Source organism: Coregonus lavaretus (genome assembly GCF_964263955.1).
Source record: "Coregonus lavaretus genome assembly, chromosome: 6".
NCBI classification, from domain to species: domain Eukaryota; kingdom Metazoa; phylum Chordata; class Actinopteri; order Salmoniformes; family Salmonidae; genus Coregonus; species Coregonus lavaretus.
This window is the reverse complement of record NC_139993.1, coordinates 63946282-63964731: the sequence shown is the minus strand read 5'-3', so window position 1 is coordinate 63964731 and position 18450 is coordinate 63946282. Positions and strand designations below refer to the sequence as shown.

The 18450-nt window shown below is 47.1% G+C and overlaps 1 pseudogene across 1 annotated transcript in view; it reads right to left on the bottom strand.

Annotated features, from left to right (window-relative positions):
- Window positions 1-17662, bottom strand: part of LOC311130710 (espin-like protein) — a 44015-nt pseudogene extending 26353 nt beyond the window's left edge. The window contains exons 1-5 of the transcript in view: window positions 17360-17662; window positions 12634-12824; window positions 8847-9033; window positions 2717-2899; window positions 2372-2503 (exon numbers count right to left, since the gene is read on the bottom strand). The product of the transcript in view is annotated as an espin-like protein (transcript). The remainder of the gene's footprint in view (window positions 1-2371; window positions 2504-2716; window positions 2900-8846; window positions 9034-12633; window positions 12825-17359) is intronic.
- Window positions 17663-18450: the final 788 nt, after the last annotated feature.

The window sequence follows — 18450 nt, the reverse complement described above, 5'->3', positions numbered from 1 at the left end:
CTGATATATCTAGTGTACACTTCTCTATATCTAGTGTACACTCCCCTATATCTATTGAACACTCCCTTATATATAGTGTACACTCCCCTATATCTAGTGTGCACTCCCCTATATCTAGTGTGCACTCCCCTATATCTAGTGTACACTCCCCTATATCTTGTGTACACTCCTCTATATCTAGTGTACACTCCCCTATAGTAAGCTAATAACATTTACTCCTGATGTACTGACCTGTTGCAACCTCTACAACCACTGTGATTATTATTTGACCCTGCTGGTCATCTATGAACGTTTGAACATCTTGGAGAAAAATCTGTCCTTAATGGCCATGTACTGTTATAATCTCCACCCGGCACAGCCAGAAGGGGACTGGCCACCCCTCAGAGCCTGGTTCCTCCTAGGTTCCTGCCTTTTCTAGGGAATTTTTCCTAGCCACCGTGCTTCTACATCTGCATTGCTTGCTGTTTGGGGTTTTAGGCTGGGTTTCTGTATAGCACTTTGTGACATCTGCTGATGTAAAAAGGGCTTTATAAATAAAAATGTGATTGATTGATTGAGTGATCTGATTCCTGGCCATGTGACTTGTGTCTGAACGGTCAAATCGAATTTATTTGAACTCAAGTGGTTTTTAGACTGTTATTTGGCATATATTGTTGCTTGCTACCTACTGTTGACAGTTTGACAAGAACATGTGGTAGCCAACTAGCTTGTTAATTGTTTACAAACAAATGAGTGCATGTACTAGAAAGCTAAACAGCTAGTTGGCTGCTGTGGCTAGCCAAAAAGGACTCGTTTTGAAAGTTGGATCATCTTTATCCTTTGAGGCTTTAAAAGTTGTCTTACACTTTCATTTTGAACATTCAAAGCAACTGGGGAAACGTCCATGGCAGGCACTGCTCTCACCTTCGCTTGCTACATAACTTCAGCGTGACAGGAAGCACGAGCACCACCGACCAAATCAGCCTACACCACTGCGCGCACCCGTCGTTACTATGACAACTAGCGTAGCCATGTCAGCAAATGACTGCTGTCTGAACACACACACACACAAATCCGATTTGGTCACTTGTAACTTGCTGTTTGGACAGTCCGTATTCCAAAATGGATTTTGAAAAACTAAACTGATTTGAGCATTAAGGCCTGCAGTGTGAACAAGGCTTAAGGTCTGAACACTAGACACACGGACAGTCTCAAATCACAACACGACTGTAAGAGACAAACAGTTTTCCCCTTTATAGATGTTTTCAAGCTTGTTCCGACTTGGATTTTAATGCAAAACAAATATGCTTGGGAACAATATACAGTTAGAGAGGCCACAAAAACAAGAAAATAATTTCTGAACTAAGAAATATGGTATAAAGGGAGAGGTTTTGGGTCTTACGCATGTCTCCACGGCTCGGAGGTAGCCGGAGGTTTTGGGTCTTACGCATGTCTCCACGGCTCGGAGGTAGCCGGAGGTTTTGGGTCTTACGCATGTCTCCACGGCTCGGAGGTAGCCGGAGGTTTTGGGTCTTACGCATGTCTCCACGGCTCGGAGGTAGCCGGAGGTTTTGGGTCTTACGCATGTCTTCACGGCTCGGAGGTAGCCGGAGGTTTTGGGTCTTACGCATGTCTCCACGGCTCGGAGGTAGCCGGAGGTTTTGGGTCTTACGCATGTCTCCACGGCTCGGAGGTAGCCGGAGGTTTTGGGTCTTACGCATGTCTCCACGGCTCGGAGGTAGCCGGAGGTTTTGGGTCTTACGCATGTCTCCACGGCTCGGAGGTAGCCGGAGGTTTTGGGTCTTACGCATGTCTCCACGGCTCGGAGGTAGCCGGAGGTTTTGGGTCTTACGCATGTCTCCACGGCTCGGAGGTAGCCGGAGGTTTTGGGTCTTACGCATGTCTCTACGGCTCGGAGGTAGCCGGAGGTTTTGGGTCTTACGCATGTCTCCACGGTTCGGAGGTAGCCGGAGGTTTTGGGTCTTACGCATGTCTCCACGGCTCGGAGGTAGCCGGAGGTTTTGGGTCTTACGCATGTCTTCATGGCTCGGAGGTAGCCGGAGGTTTTGGGTCTTACGAATGTCTCTACGGCTCGGAGGTAGCCGGAGGTTTTGGGTCTTACACATGTCTCCACGGCTCGGAGGTAGCCGGAGGTTTTGGGTCTTACGCATGTCTCCACGGCTCGGAGGTAGCCGGAGGTTTTGGGTCTTACGCATGTCTCCACGGCTCGGAGGTAGCCGGAGGTTTTGGGTCTTACGTATGTCTCTAAGGCTCGGAGGTAGCCGGAGGTTTTGGGTCTTACGCATGTCTCCACGGCTCGGAGGTAGCCGGAGGTTTTGGGTCTTACGCATGTCTCCACGGCTCGGAGGTAGCCAGAGGTTTTGGGTCTTACGCATGTCTCCACAGCTCGGAGGTAGCCGGCACAGTCGTAGTGTCCGTTGTACTCTGCCAGGTCTGCTGCTGTGAACCCATCTATGTCCTGCTCTGATGGGCTCACCTGGTTGGCTAACAGGATCCTGCAGCACTAGAAGGAGGGGTAACAGTTAGCAAACAGACTGAATCAAACCTCTGTTACTATGACTTAACATGACTTCAATATACTGTAGATAGTTAGGAGTTCTGATTTACGATCAGTTTTAACTTTTAGACCACTGTGAATCAGATTACATGGACAAGGGGGACCAGATCCTAGATCAGTACTCCTACTCTGAGACTCTGATCTTGTCATATCTCTCACCTCCAGCTCTCCGTTTTCAGCTGCATCATGTAGAGGGGTTCCCCCCCAGTAGTCTCTGATGACCTTTGCCCCCATGCGGAGCAGCCTCTCCAGGATGCGATGGTGCCCCCCACTGGCCGCGAAGTGAAGAGCAGTCGCCCCCTCCCTGTCCTGGCACTGCAGGCTAAGGTCTGTGAAGGTGGCCTATGAGTTACAAATGTCAACAGACCAGAATGTTAAGGTGGCCTGCGAGGGACAAATGACAGGGGAGGAGAATGTTGTCTCAACATAAGTAAGTAAGCCTTTGATGAATAAGAACACCTCCTGGAAAGGAAGCTTGTCTGTCGCAGGACCTTATAACTCAACATAGTGAACTAATACCATCTGTGGTGGAGCTGATGGGTGGGATTAAAAACAACAAGTAACTAATGTCAAATATACTGTGTCTGTAAAATGTATATAGGTTCAGAACTTTTGTGAAACAGCTCAGTTAAAAATATACGCAAAATAGAACTCAAACTGGATTGGCTTCAGAGATAGATGGGAGGGGTTGATGGTAGCTGAATGATGGGGTTAAAAACAAACAAAATATAACTATTGTAAAATACATTGTGTCCGTAAAATGTATATAGTATGTATAAGCTGGAAGTAGAAGCCTAAGTGTTGTTGTCCATTAGTTTACTCCAATTAGTGGAGGGATGGTAGGGTTAGGGGAAAATAATAAAGGAACATATATTTTTAAAACGTGTGTGTATATGTGTGTATACACACCTACTCATTCAAAGGTTTTTCTTTATTTTTACTATTTTCTACATTGTAGAATAATAGTGAAGACATCAAAACTATGAAATAACACATATGGAATCATGTAGTAACCAAAAAAAGTGTTAAACAAATCAAAATATATTTTACATTTGAGATTCTTCAAAGTAGCCACTCTTTGCATTGATGACAGCTTTGCACACTCTTGGCATTCTCTCAACCAGCTTCACCTGGAATGCTTTTTCAACAGTCTTGAAGGAGTTCCCACATATGCTGAGCACTTGTTGGTTGCTTTTCCTTCACTCATCCCAAACCATCTCAATTAGGTTGAGGTCGGGTGATTGTGGAGGCCAGGTCATCTGATGCAGCACTCCATCACTCTCCTTCTTGGTAAAATAGCCCTTCCACAGCCTGGAGGTGTGTCATTGTCCTGTTGAAAAACAAATGATAGTCCCACTAAACCTAAACCAGATGGGATGGCGTATCACTGCAGAATGCTGTGGTAGCCATTCTGGTTAATTGTGCCTTGAATTCTAAATAAATCACAGACAGTGTCACCAGCAAAGCACCCCCACACCATAACACCTCCTCCTCCATGCTTTACGGTGGGAACTACACATGCGGAGATCATCCATTCACCCACACCGTGTCTCACAAAGCCAAGGCGGTTGGAACCAAAAATCTTCAATTTGTACACCAGACCAAAGGACACATTTCCAATGGTCTAATGTCCATTGCTCCTGTTTCTTGGTCCAAGCAGGTCTCTTCTTCTTATTGGTGTCCTTTAGTACTGGTTTCTTTGCAGCAAATCGACCATGGAGGCCTGATTCACACAGTCCCCTCTGAACAGTTGATGTTGAGATGTGTCTGTTACTTGAACTCTGTGAAGCATTTTTTTGGGTTGCAATTTATGAGGCTGGTAACTCTAATGAACTTATCCTCTGCAGCAGAAGTAACTCTGGGTCTTCCATTCCTGTGGCGGTCCTCATGAGAGCCAGTTTCATCATAGCGCTTGAGGGTTTTTGCGTCTGCACTTGAAGAAACGTTCAAAGTTCTTGAAATGTTCCGTATTGACTGACCTTCATGTCTTAAAGTATTGATGGACTGTCATTTCTCTTTGCTTATTTGAGCTGTTCTTGCCATAATATGGACTTGGTCTTTTACCAAATAGGGCTATCTTCTGTATACCCCCCTACCTTGTCACAACACAACTGATTGGCTCAAATGCATTAAGAAGGAAATAAATTCCACAAATTAACTTTTAAGAAGGCTGTTAATTGAAATGCATTCCAGGTTACTACCTCATGAAGCTGGTTGAGAGAATGCCAAGAGTGTGCAAAGCTGTCATCAAGGCAAAGGGTGGCTAGTTAAAGAATCTCAAATATAAAATATATTTTGATTTGTTTAACACTTTTTTGGTTACTACAGTGAGGGAAAAAAGTATTTGATCCCCTGCTGATTTTGTACGTTTGCCCACTGACAAAGAAATGTTCAGTCTATAATTTTAATGGTAGGTTTATTTGAAAAGTGAGAGACAGAATAACAACAAAAAAATCCAGAAAAACGCATGTAAAAATGTTATAAATTGATTTGCATTTTAATGAGGGAAATAAGTATTTGACCCCCTCTCAATCAGAAAGATTTCTGGCTCCCAGGTGTCTTTTATACAGGTAACGAGCTGAGATTAGGAACCCACTCTTAAAGGGAGTGCTCCTAATCTCAGTTTGTTACCTGTATAAAAGACACCTGTCCACAGAAGCAATCAATCAATCAGATTCCAAACTCTCCACCATGGCCAAGACCAAAGAGCTCTCCAAGGATGTCAGGGACAAGATTGTAGACCTACACAAGGCTGGAATGGGCTACAAGACCATCGCCAAGCAGCTTGGTGAGAAGGTGACAACAGTTGGTAATATTATTCGCAAATGGAAGAAACACAAAAGAACTGTCAATCTCCCTCAGCCTGGGGCTCCATGCAAGATCTCACCTCGTGGAGTTGCAATGACCATGAGAACGGTGAAGAATCAGCCCAGAACTACACGGGAGGATCTTGTCAATGATCTCAAGGCAGCTGGGACCATAGTCACCAAGAAAACAATTGGTAACACACTACGCCACGAAGGACTGAAATCCTGCAGCGCCCGCAAGGTCCCCCTGCTCAAGAAAGCACATATACAGGCCCGTCTGAAGTTTGCCAATGAACATCTGAATGATTCAGAGGAGAACTGGGTGAAAGTGTTGTGGTAAGATGAGACCAAAATGGAGCTCTTTGGCATCAACTCAACTTGCCGTGTTTGGAGGAGGAGGAATGCTGCCTTTGACCCCAAGAACACCATCCCCACCATCAAACATGGAGGTGGAAACATTATGCGTTGGGGGTGTTTTTCTGCTAAGGGGACAGGACAACTTCACCGCATCAAAGGGACGATGGACGGGGCCATGTACCGTCAAATCTTGGGTGAGAACCTCCTTCCCTCAGCAGGTCATTGAAAAAGGGTCGTGGATGGGTATTCCAGCATGACAATGACCCAAAACGCACGGCCAAGGCAACAAAGGAGTGGCTCAAGAAGAAGCACATTAAGGTCCTGGAGTGGCCTAGCCAGTCTCCAGACCTTAATCCCATTGAAAATCTGTGGAGGGAGCTGAAGGTTCATGTTGCCAAACGTCAGCCTCGAAACCTTAATTACTTGGAGAAGATCTGCAAAGAGGAGTGGGAAAATATCCCTCCTGAGATGTGTGCAAACCTGGTGGCCAACTTCAAGAAATGTCTGACCTCTGTGATTGCCAACAAGGGTTTTGCCACCAAGTACTAAGTCATGTTTTGCAGAGGGGTCAAATACTTATTTCCCTCTTTAAAATGCAAATCAATTTATAACATTTTTGACATGCGTTTTTCTGGATTTTTTTGTTGTTATTCTGTCTCTCACTGTTCAAATAAACCTACCATTAAAATTATAGACTGATCATTTCTTTGTCAGTGGGCAAACGTACAAAATCAGCAGGGGATCAAATACTTTTTTCCCTTGTAGAAACATCTCAAGGATGATCAATGGAAACAGGATAAACCTGAGCTCAATTTTGGGTCTAAATACTTATGTAAATAAGGTAGTTCTGTTTTTTATTTATTTTTTAACCGTTTTTGCTTTGTCATTATGGGGTATTGTGTGTAGATTGCTGAGGGAAAAAAAATATTTAATCCATTTTAGAATAAGGCTGTAAACGTAACAAAATGTGGGAAAAGTCAAGGGGTCTGAATACTTTCCGAAGGCACTGTATATATATTTACAAAAAAATATATGGGGGATTGGAAATGATGCAGACAATTACATTGATGGAATCTACAATCTATCTGCACTATTAAAGCTGATCTACCCCCTAAAAAATAAAATAAAAATAAAACATCTTGTTCCAGATAAACTATACTTTAGTGTATGTAACACAGGAGTGCTAGTGTCCAAATCCACAACAAGAGGATTACCTGGGCTTACCTTGGACATGTGATTCAGACATGAATCTGGGCTTACCTCGGACATGTGATTCAGACATGAATCTGGGCTTACCTCGGACATGTGATTCAGACATGAATCTGGGCTTACCTTGGACATGTGATTCAGACATGAATCTGGGCTTACCTAGGACATGTGATTCAGACATGAATCTGGGCTTACCTAGGACATGTGATTCAGACATGAATCTGGGCTTACCTAGGACATGTGATTCAGACATGAATCTGGGCTTACCTCGGACATGTGATTCAGACATGAATCTGGGCTTACCTAGGACATGTGATTCAGACATGAATCTGGGCTTACCTCGGACATGTGATTCAGACATGAATCTGGGCTTACCTAGGACATGTGATTCAGACATGAATCTGGGCTTACCTAGGACATGTGATTCAGACATGAATCTGGGCTTACCTCGGACATGTGATTCAGACATGAATCTGGGCTTACCTAGGACATGTGATTCAGACATGAATCTGGGCTTACCTAGGACATGTGATTCAGACATGAATCTGGGCTTACCTATGACATGTGATTCAGACATGAATCTGGGCTTACCTATGACATGTGATTCAGACATGAATCTGGGCTTACCTCGGACATGTGATTCAGACATGAATCTGGGCTTACCTAGGACATGTGATTCAGACATGAATCTGGGCTTACCTCGGACATGTGATTCAGACATGAATCTGGGCTTACCTAGGACATGTGATTCAGACATGAATCTGGGCTTACCTATGACATGTGATTCAGACATGAATCTGGGCTTACCTCGGACATGTGATTCAGACATGAATCTGGGCTTACCTAGGACATGTGATTCAGACATGAATCTGGGCTTACCTAGGACATGTGATTCAGACATGAATCTGGGCTTACCTATGACATGTGATTCAGACATGAATCTGGGCTTACCTCGGACATGTGATTCAGACATGAATCTGGGCTTACCTCGGACATGTGATTCAGACATGAATCTGGGCTTACCTATGACATGTGATTCAGACATGAATCTGGGCTTACCTATGACATGTGATTCAGACATGAATCTGGGCTTACCTCGGACATGTGATTCAGACATTAATCTGGGCTTACCTCGGACATGTGATTCAGACATGAATCTGGGCTTACCTCGGACCTGTGATTCAGACATGAATCTGGGCTTACCTCGGACATGTGATTCAGACATGAATCTGGGCTTACCTCGGACATGTGATTCAGACATGAATCTGGGCTTACCTCGGACATGTGATTCAGACATGAATCTGGGCTTACCTCGGACATGTGATTCAGACATGAATCTGGGCTTACCTCAGACATGTGATTCAGACATGAATCTGGGCTTACCTCGGACATGTGATTCAGACATGAATCTGGGCTTACCTCGGACATGTGATTCAGACATGAATCTGGGCTTACCTCGGACATGTGATTCAGACATGAATCTGGGCTTACCTCGGACATGTGATTCAGACATGAATCTGGGCTTACCTCGGACATGTGATTCAGACATGAATCTGGGCTTACCTCGGACACGTGATTCAGACATGAATCTGGGCTTACCTCGGACATGTGATTCAGACATGAATCTGGGCTTACCTCGGACATGTGATTCAGACATGAATCTGGGCTTACCTCGGACATGTGATTCAGACATGAATCTGGGCTTACCTCGGACATGTGATTCAGACATGAATCTGGGCTTACCTCGGACATGTGATTCAGACATGAATCTGGGCTTACCTCGGACATGTGATCCAGACATGAATCTGGGCTTACCTAGGACATGTGATTCAGACATGACAACTGGCTGGGGGGGTACTCAAGGAGAGGTTTGAGGAAACACTGTTCTACAGCATATTGGCATGCAGTCCACTTACCAGCCAGACCACCAGGGCATGGTGACCCATGTGTGCAGCAGCGTGCAGGCCGGTCATGCCATCGTGGGCCCTGAGGTGTACGTCCGACCCGCAGTCCTTCACCAGGTACTCCACTACATGCAGGTGGCCCTCCTGACACGCCAGGTACAGAGGGGTGGCACCGATTCCGGTCTGACGGTTCACACACCTGGTGGAAGAAACACACAGGGAGGCATCGTAAAGATGACACCAGAATGTACATTATACAACTCCAGTTACACAGTAATGTTAGTGGGCAGATAATACATTATAAAACTACAGTTATACAGTAATGTTAGTGGCAGATAATACTTTATACAACTACAGTTATACAGTAATGTTAACATTAGGTTAAAAGGTCAGGTTAGGTTAGGTTAGGGCCAGGTTAGGTTAAGGCCAGTTTAGGATAGGTTAGGTTAAGGCCAGGTTAGGTTAGGTTAAGGCCAGGTTAGGATAGGTTAGGGCCAGGTTAGGTTAAGGCCAGGTTAGGATAGGTTAAGGCCAGGCTAGGTTACGGCCAGGTTAACCCTAACCTGGCCTTAACCTAACCTAACCTAACCTGGCCTTAACCTAACCTGACCTGGCCTTAACCTAACCTATCCTAAACTGGCCTTAACCTAACCTGGCCTTAACCTAACCTGGCCCTAACCTAACCTAACCTGGCCCTAACTTGGCCTCAACCTAACCTAACCTAACCTTAACCTAACCTGGCCCTAACCTGGCCTTAACCTAACCTAACCTGACCTGGCCTTAACTTAACCTGACCTGGCCTTAACCTAACTTGACCTAGCCTTAACCTAACCTGGCCCTAACTTGGCCTTAACCTAACCTGGCCTTAACCTAACCTGGCCTGACCTGGCCTTAACCTAACCTGGCCTTAACCTAACCTTAACTTTAACCTAACCTGGCCTTAACCTAACCTGGCCTTAACCTAGCCTGGCCTTAACCTAACCTGACCTGGCCTTAACCTAACCTTAACTTTAACCTAACCTGGCCTTAACCTAACCTGACCTGGCCTTAACCTGACCTGGCCTTAACCTAACCTTAACCTTAACCTAACCTTAACCTAACCTGACCTTAACCTAACCCTAACCTAACGTTAACCTAACCTAACCTGGCCCTAACTTGGCCTTAACCTAACCTAAACTGGCCTTAACCTAACCTAACCTGACCTGGCCTTAACCTACCCTAACCTGGCTCTAACCTAACCTAACCCCCTGAATGAAACAAAGTAGAGTGGCATGGTTGCCATGGTGCCATCACCCATCGTGTGTGAATCTCTGTGGGGTTTCGAGGTGGCTGACCTGGATGGGTCGTGTGTGTGTCCCATGCCCTGGCGATCACATGTCAGCGGGGCAGAGTGAGAGGAGTCATGGGATACCCTGTGGTTACCTCTCTGGGTCAACTTAAGGTTAGGGTTCATCATGTCTTACCACCACTACTTCCTGTTCAATCAACAAATACACTATGACCACTGTAGGACAATGAGGACTATATTCTCCACTATGACCACTGTAGGACAATGAGGACTATATTCTCCACTATGACCACTGTAGGACAATGAGGACTATACTCTCCACTATGACCACTGTAGGACAATGAGGACTATATTCTCCACTATGACCACTGTAGGACAATGAGGACTATATTCTCCACTATGACCACTGTAGGACAATGAGGACTATATTCTCCACTATGACCACTGTAGGACAATGAGGACTATACTCTCCACTATGACCACTGTAGGACAATGAGGACTATATTCTCCACTATGACCACTGTAGGACAATGAGGACTATATTCTCCACTATGACCACTGTAGGACAATGAGGACTATATTCTCCACTATGACCACTGTAGGACAATGAGGACTATATTCTCCACTATGACAACTAGGACAATGAGGACTATATTCTCCACTATGACCACTGTGGGACAATGAGGACTATATTCTCCACTATGACCACTGTAGGACAATGAGGACTATATTCTCCACTATGACCACTGTAGGACAATGAGGACTATATTCTCCACTATGACCACTGTGGGACAATGAGGACTATATTCTCCACTATGACCACTGTAGGACAATGAGGACTATATTCTCCACTATGACCACTGTAGGACAATGAGGACTATATTCTCCACTATGACCACTGTAGGACAATGAGGACTATATTCTCCACTATGACCACTGTAGGACAATGAGGACTATATTCTCCACTATGACCACCACTAGGACAATGAGGACTATATTCTCCACTATGACCACTAGGACAATGAGGACTATATTCTCCACTATGACCACTAGGACAATGAGGACTATATTCTCCACTATGACCACTGTAGGACAATGAGGACTATATTCTCCACTATGACCACTGTAGGACAATGAGGACTATATTCTCCACTATGACCACTAGGACAATGAGGACTATATTCTCCACTATGACCACTGTAGGACAATGAGGACTATATTCTCCACTATGACCACTGTAGGACAATGAGGACTATATTCTCCACTATGACCACTGTAGGACAATGAGGACTATATTCTCCACTATGACCACTGTAGGACAATGAGGACTATATTCTCCACTATGACCACTAGGACAATGAGGACTATATTCTCCACTATGACCACTGTGGGACAATGAGGACTATATTCTCCACTATGACCACTGTAGGACAATGAGGACTATATTCTCCACTATGACCACTGTAGGACAATGAGGACTATATTCTCCACTATGACCACTGTGGGACAATGAGGACTATATTCTCCACTATGACCACTGTAGGACAATGAGGACTATATTCTCCACTATGACCACTGTAGGACAATGAGGACTATATTCTCCATTATGACCACTGTAGGACAATGAGGACTATATTCTCCACTATGACCACTGTAGGACAATGAGGACTATATTCTCCACTATGACCACTAGGACAATGAGGACTATATTCTCCACTATGACCACTAGGACAATGAGGACTATATTCTCCACTATGACCACTGTGGGACAATGAGGACTATATTCTCCACTATGACCACTAGGACAATGAGGACTATATTCTCCACTATGACCACTAGGACAATGAGGACTATATTCTCCACTATGACCACTGTAGGACAATGAGGACTATATTCTCCACTATGACCACTGTAGGACAATGAGGACTATATTCTCAACTATGACCACTGTAAGACAATGAGGACTATATTCTCCACTATGACCACTGTAGGACAATGAGGACTATATTCTCCACTATGACCACTAGGACAATGAGGACTATATTCTCCACTATGACCACTAGGACAATGAGGACTATATTCTCCACTATGACCACTAGGACAATGAGGACTATATTCTCCACTATGACAATGAGGACTATATTCTCCACTATGACCACTGTAGGACAATGAGGACTATATTCTCCACTATGACCACTAGGACAATGAGGACTATATTCTCCACTATGACCACTAGGACAATGAGGACTATATTCTCCACTATGACCACTAGGACAATGAGGACTATATTCTCCACTATGACAATGAGGACTATATTCTCCACTATGACCACTGTAGGACAATGAGGACTATATTCTCCACTATGACCACTGTAGGACAATGAGGACTATATTCTCCACTATGACCACTGTAAGACAAGCAGTGACAACAATCAACCATCCAACACATTGACTGGATAGACGTGTAGAGGCAGCAGTCCTATCCATACATGTTGTTCATCTTTGGTCCTACCCAGGTGCTTGGTGGACCAGTAGTTTCAGACAGGTAAGGTCTCCCTTGGCAGCAGCGTAATGGGCGGGGACTGCCCCACAGTCTGTCGTCTCCTCGGCCACGCCCCCAACCAACAGCAGCCAATGGACGACCTCTACCCGTCCGAACCGGGCTGCGAGATGGAGCGCTGTCGCCCCGGCTGCATCCTGGTCCTACAAACAACCAGAGAGAGAGACACAAATCAATAGCTTGGATTAAGTCAGGATGAGATGATTAGAAGACATACATTATCATGACAGTCTTATGAATGTGTTATAACGGCATCATAATGCATTATACCTGCAGGTTTTAAGTACAGTGTTACCAAATTATTTTAAGGATTGATTTACCTTGCACATTTACACACACAACCATAGATATGTCTGCATACTGTAATATATTACGGCTAGAAAACAAAACAGACCCAGAGATCTATTCATAATGGTTCTACTGTATCAACACAGAGCACAAGACATGTTATGAAAATCCATCCAAGAAGCCAATCATATTATGACATCATCACAAGAACATAATCCTAGGGGTCAACTGTCTGAACACCCCTATTGGCATATGAACATCTATCAAACCTAAAGCTTACAGATCACTTACTCCCACCCAGTTGAGGACAGCATAATCAGATTAATACATCTTCAATCATGTAAGGGAATGTTAATGAATGATTTAAACATCTTCTTGCCCTTTTCACCTCCCGTTGTGAAGCACAATAGGCTGGAGCAATACAGGTCCCCTCTATGGGAGAGACCACCAACCAAGAATAATGTTATCACTTTGTCTGAACAATAACAAGGGACTCTGAACGTGTTCTTTAACTTGGAGCAGCTGTATTTAAATGAGATCAAGAGGTCGGTGATGTTGAGACGGGCCGGTTTGCGTTAGGGTGAGAAAGAACTGAAATAGAACCTATGAGGCGGGGTTGACTTACACACTACTGTTAACGAAAAGATTTTTAGCAGGGAGAGGGAGGGAGGGAGAGCGAGACGGGAGAGAGGGGGAAGAGAGAAAGGGGGAGGAGAGAGAGAAGAGAGAAAGGGGAGGAGAGAGAGAGAAGAGAGAAAGGGGGAGGAGAGAGAGAGAAGAGAGAAAGGGGGAGGAGAGAGAGAGAGAAGAGAGAAAGGGGGAGGAGAGAGAGAAGAGAGAAAGGGGAGGAGAGAGAGAGAAGAGAGAAAGGGGGAGGAGAGAGAGAGAAGAGAGAAAGGGGGAGGAGAGAGAGAAGAGAGAAAGGGGGAGGAGAGAGAGAAGAGAAAAAGGGGGAGGAGAGAGAGAGAGAAGAGAGAAAGGGGGAGGAGAGAGAGAAGAGAAAAAGGGAGAGGAGAGAGAGAGAGAAAGGGGGAGGAGAGAGAAGAGAGAAAGGGGGAGGAGAGAGAGAAGAGAAAAAGGGGGAGGAGAGAGAGAGAGAAGAGAGAAAGGGGGAGGAGAGAGAGAGAAGAAAGAAAGGGGGAGGAAAGAGAGAGAAGAGAGAAAGGGGGAGGAGAGAGAGAGAGATGAGAGAAAGGGGGAGGAGAGAGAGAGAGAAGAGAGAAAGGAGGAGGAGAGAGAGAGAAGAGAGAAGGGGGAGGAGAGAGAGAAGAGAGAAAGGGGGAGAGAGAGAAGAGCGAAAGGGGGAGGAGAGAGAGAAAAGAGAGAAGGGGGAGGAGAGAAGAGGGAAAAGGGGAGGAGAGAGAGAGAAGAGAGAAAGGCTGAGGAGAGAGAGAGAAGAGAGAAGGGGGAGGAGAGAGAGAGAAGAGAGAAGGGGGAGGAGAGAGAGAAGAGAGAAAGGGGGAGGAGAGAGAGAGAAGAGAGAAAGGCTGAGGAGAGAGAGAGAAGAGAGAAGGGGGAGGAGAGAGAGAGAAGAGAGAAGGGGGAGGAGAGAGAGAAGAGAGAAAGGGGGAGGAGAGAGAGAGAAGAGAGAAAGGGGGAGGAGAGAGAGAGAAGAGAGAAAGGGGGAGGAGAGAGAGAAAAGAGAGAAGGGGGAGGAGAGAGAAAAGAGAGAAGGGGGAGGAGAGAAGAGAGAAAGGGGGAGGAGAGAGAGAGAAGAGAGAAATGGGGAGGAGAAAGAGAGAGAAAGGGGGAGGAGAGAGAGAGAAGAGAGAAAGGGGGAGGAGAGAGAGAGGAGAGAAAGGGGGAGGAGAGAGAGAGAGAAAGGGGGAGGAGACAGAGAGAAGAGAGAAAGGGGAGGAGAGAGAGAGAAGAGAGAAAGGGGGAGGAGAGAGAGAGAGGAGAGAAAGGGGGAGGAGAGAGAGAGAGAAGAGAGAAAGGGGGAGGAGAGAGAAGAGAGAAAGGGGGAGGAGAGAGAGAGAAGAGAGAAAGGGGAGGAGAGAGAGAGAAGAGAGAAAGGGGGAGGAGAGAGAGAGAAGAGAGAAAGGGGGAGGAGAGAGAGAGAAGAGAGAAGGGGGAGGAGAGAAGAGAGAGAAAAGGGGAGGAGAGAGAGAAGAGAGAAGGGGGAGGAGAGAAGAGAGAAAGGGGGAGGAGAGAGAGAGAGATAATACTACTGGACAACAAAGTAACGCCACACCAGATAGTGACCAGTCATCTGGAACGCCAACTGACACACCAGATAGTGACCAGTCATCTGGAACGCCAACTGACACATCAGATAGTGACCAGTCATCTGGAATGCCAACTGACACACCAGATAGTGACCAGTCATCTGGAACGCCAACTGACACACCAGATAGTGACCAATCATCTGGAACGCCAACTGACACACCAGATAGTGACCAGTCATCTGGAACGCCAACTGACACACCAGATAGTGACCAGTCATCTGGAACGCCAACTGACACACCAGATAGTGACCAATCATCTGGAACGCCAACTGACACACCAGATAGTGACCAGTCATCTGGAACGCCAACTGACACACCAGATAGTGACCAATCATCTGGAACGCCAACTGACACACCAGATAGTGACCAGTCATCTGGAACGCCAACTGACACACCAGATAGTGACCAGTCATCTGGATCGCCAACTGACACACCAGATAGTGACCAATCATCTGGAACGCCAACTGACACACCAGATAGTGACCAGTCATCTGGAACGCCAACTGACACACCAGATAGTGACCAATCATCTGGAACGCCAACTGACACACCAGATAGTGACCAGTCATCTGGAACGCCAACTGACACACCAGATAGTGACCAATCATCTGGAACGCCAACTGACACACCAGATAGTGACCAGTCATCTGGAACGCCAACTGACACACCAGATAGTGACCAATCATCTGGAACGCCAACTGACACACCAGATAGTGACCAGTCGTCTGGAACGCCAACTGACACACCAGATAGTGACCAGTCGTCTGGAACGCCAACTGACACACCAGATAGTGACCAGTCGTCTGGAACGCCAACTGACACACCAGATAGTGACCAGTCGTCTGGAACGCCAACTGACACACCAGATAGTGACCAGTCGTCTGGAACGCCAACTGACACACCAGATAGTGACCAATCATCTGGAACGCCAACTGACACACCAGATAGTGACCAGTCGTCTGGAACGCCAACTGACACACCAGATAGTGACCAGTCGTCTGGAACGCCAACTGACACACCAGATAGTGACCAGTCGTCTGGAACGCCAACTGACACACCAGATAGTGACCAGTCGTCTGGAACGCCAACTGACACACCAGATAGTGACCAGTCATCTGGAACGCCAACTGACACAACGTAACCCTCTATTCTAGGAGCACGGTCATTAAGAACCCCAACGTAACCCTCTATTCTAGGAGCACGGTCATTAAGAACCCCAACGTAACCCTCTATTCTAGGAGCACGGTCATTAAGAACCCCAACGTAACCCTCTATTCTAGGAGCACGGTCATTAAGAACCCCAACGTAACCCTCTATTCTAGGAGCACGGTCATTAAGAACCCCAACGTAACCCTCTATTTTAGGAGCACGGTCATTAAGAACCCCAACGTAACCCTCTATTTTAGGAGCACGGTCATTAAGAACCCCAACGTAACCCTCTATTTTAGGAGCACGGTCATTAAGAACCCCAACGTAACCCTCTATTCTAGGAGCACGGTCATTAAGAACCCCAACGTAACCCTCTATTCTAGGAGCACGGTCATTAAGAACCCCAACGTAACCCTCTATTCTAGGAGCACGGTCATTAAGAACCCCAACGTAACCCTCTATTCTAGGAGCACGGTCATTAAGAACCCCAACGTAACCCTCTATTTTAGGAGCACGGTCATTAAGAACCCCACCGTAACCCTCTATTCTAGGAGCACGGTCATTAAGAACCCCACCGGTCAGAAGCCATGTGACTTTGGGTTAGCGTTTCCATGCAGTACAGTCTGATGGTTAAGCATCACATTCATGAGGCACAACATGTGCAGAGAACGAGACAAGACCCCTGGGAAGTCCAGGTACCATGGACTCATCTAAACTGGTCTTTACGCTGCTCCGTGTAATCCTTGTCCTGATACATGGCTGCTGGCTAGACGCCATGGGACTTTACATTCTTGTATGAGGGCAACAACTACACCCACTTTTCTCCACCTCTCTCCAGTCCCCTCAGTGTCTCAACCAGGCTCACCTCTATGATGTAACTCTCTGGTCCACCCTCAGTGTCTCAACCAGGCTCACCTCTATGATGTAACTCTCCAGTCCCCTCAGTGTCTCAACCAGGCTCACCTCTATGTTGTAACTCTCTGGTCCACCCTCAGTGTCTCAACCAGACTCACCTCTATGTTGCAGCCCCCTTGGTTCACCAGCCACTGCAGTTCCCGGGCGTGGCCAGTGGCGGCAGCGTCGTGGGCGGGTGTGGCTCTGTTCAGGGCCCGGGCATCGGCCGCCAGCCCCACCTCCACCACCAGGTAGCGCAGGCATTCCAAGCGGCCGCATCGCGCGGCGTGGTGCACCGGGCCGGCCCCCTGGGCGTCTGTGATGGAGGCTGAGACCGTGAGGCACCCAGAGGAGGAGAGCTTCCTCAGGGCTGAGAGATCGCCTGCCCGGGCTGCCTGGATCACCCGGTGCAGAACCATCATACATCCACACCTGGCTGATGGCTAGTCTATCTCCTACTCTGGCTCTGACAGTTGGCCCACGCCTGTCGCCTGGCCTACGGTAGTCTCTCTCTGGCTGGTCTCTGTCGTCAGGTGTCTTTCTGGCTCTGCCGGGTGGCCCACTCCTGTCGCCTGGCCTACGGTAGTCTCTCTCTGGCTGGTCTCTGTCGTCAGGTGTCTTTCTGGCTCTGCCGGGTGGCCCACTCCTGTCGCCTGGCCTACGGTAGTCTCTCTCTGGCTGGTCTCTGTCGTCAGGTGTCTTTCTGGCTCTGCCGGGTGGCTGTGGTGCTGCACAGGTAGGCTAGCTCTCCCCCGATCACGACAACCTAGCCTGCTCTCACACACACACACACACACACACACACACACACACACACACACACACACACTTGAATACACACATAGGCACACTTGATCACACACACACACACACAAACACACACACACCGAGCCTTCTCCCAGCCAGGAGCCCAGGGGAAAGTGACACCATGGGGGCAGCCAGCTGGCCAACAGGCAGGGCATAGGGAGGGAGGGAGGGAGGGAAGGGAGAGGGTCACAGCGGCCCAGTGAGGGAGAGACAGAGGGGAGAGGGTCACAGCGGCCCAGTGAGGGAGGGAGGGACAGAGGGGAGAGGGTCACAGCGGCCCAGTGAGGGAGGGAGGGACAGAGGGGAGAGGGTCACAGCGGCCCAGTGAGGGAGGGACAGAGGGGAGAGGGTCACAGCGGCCCAGTGAGGGAGGGACAGAGGGGAGAGGGTCACAGTGGCCCAG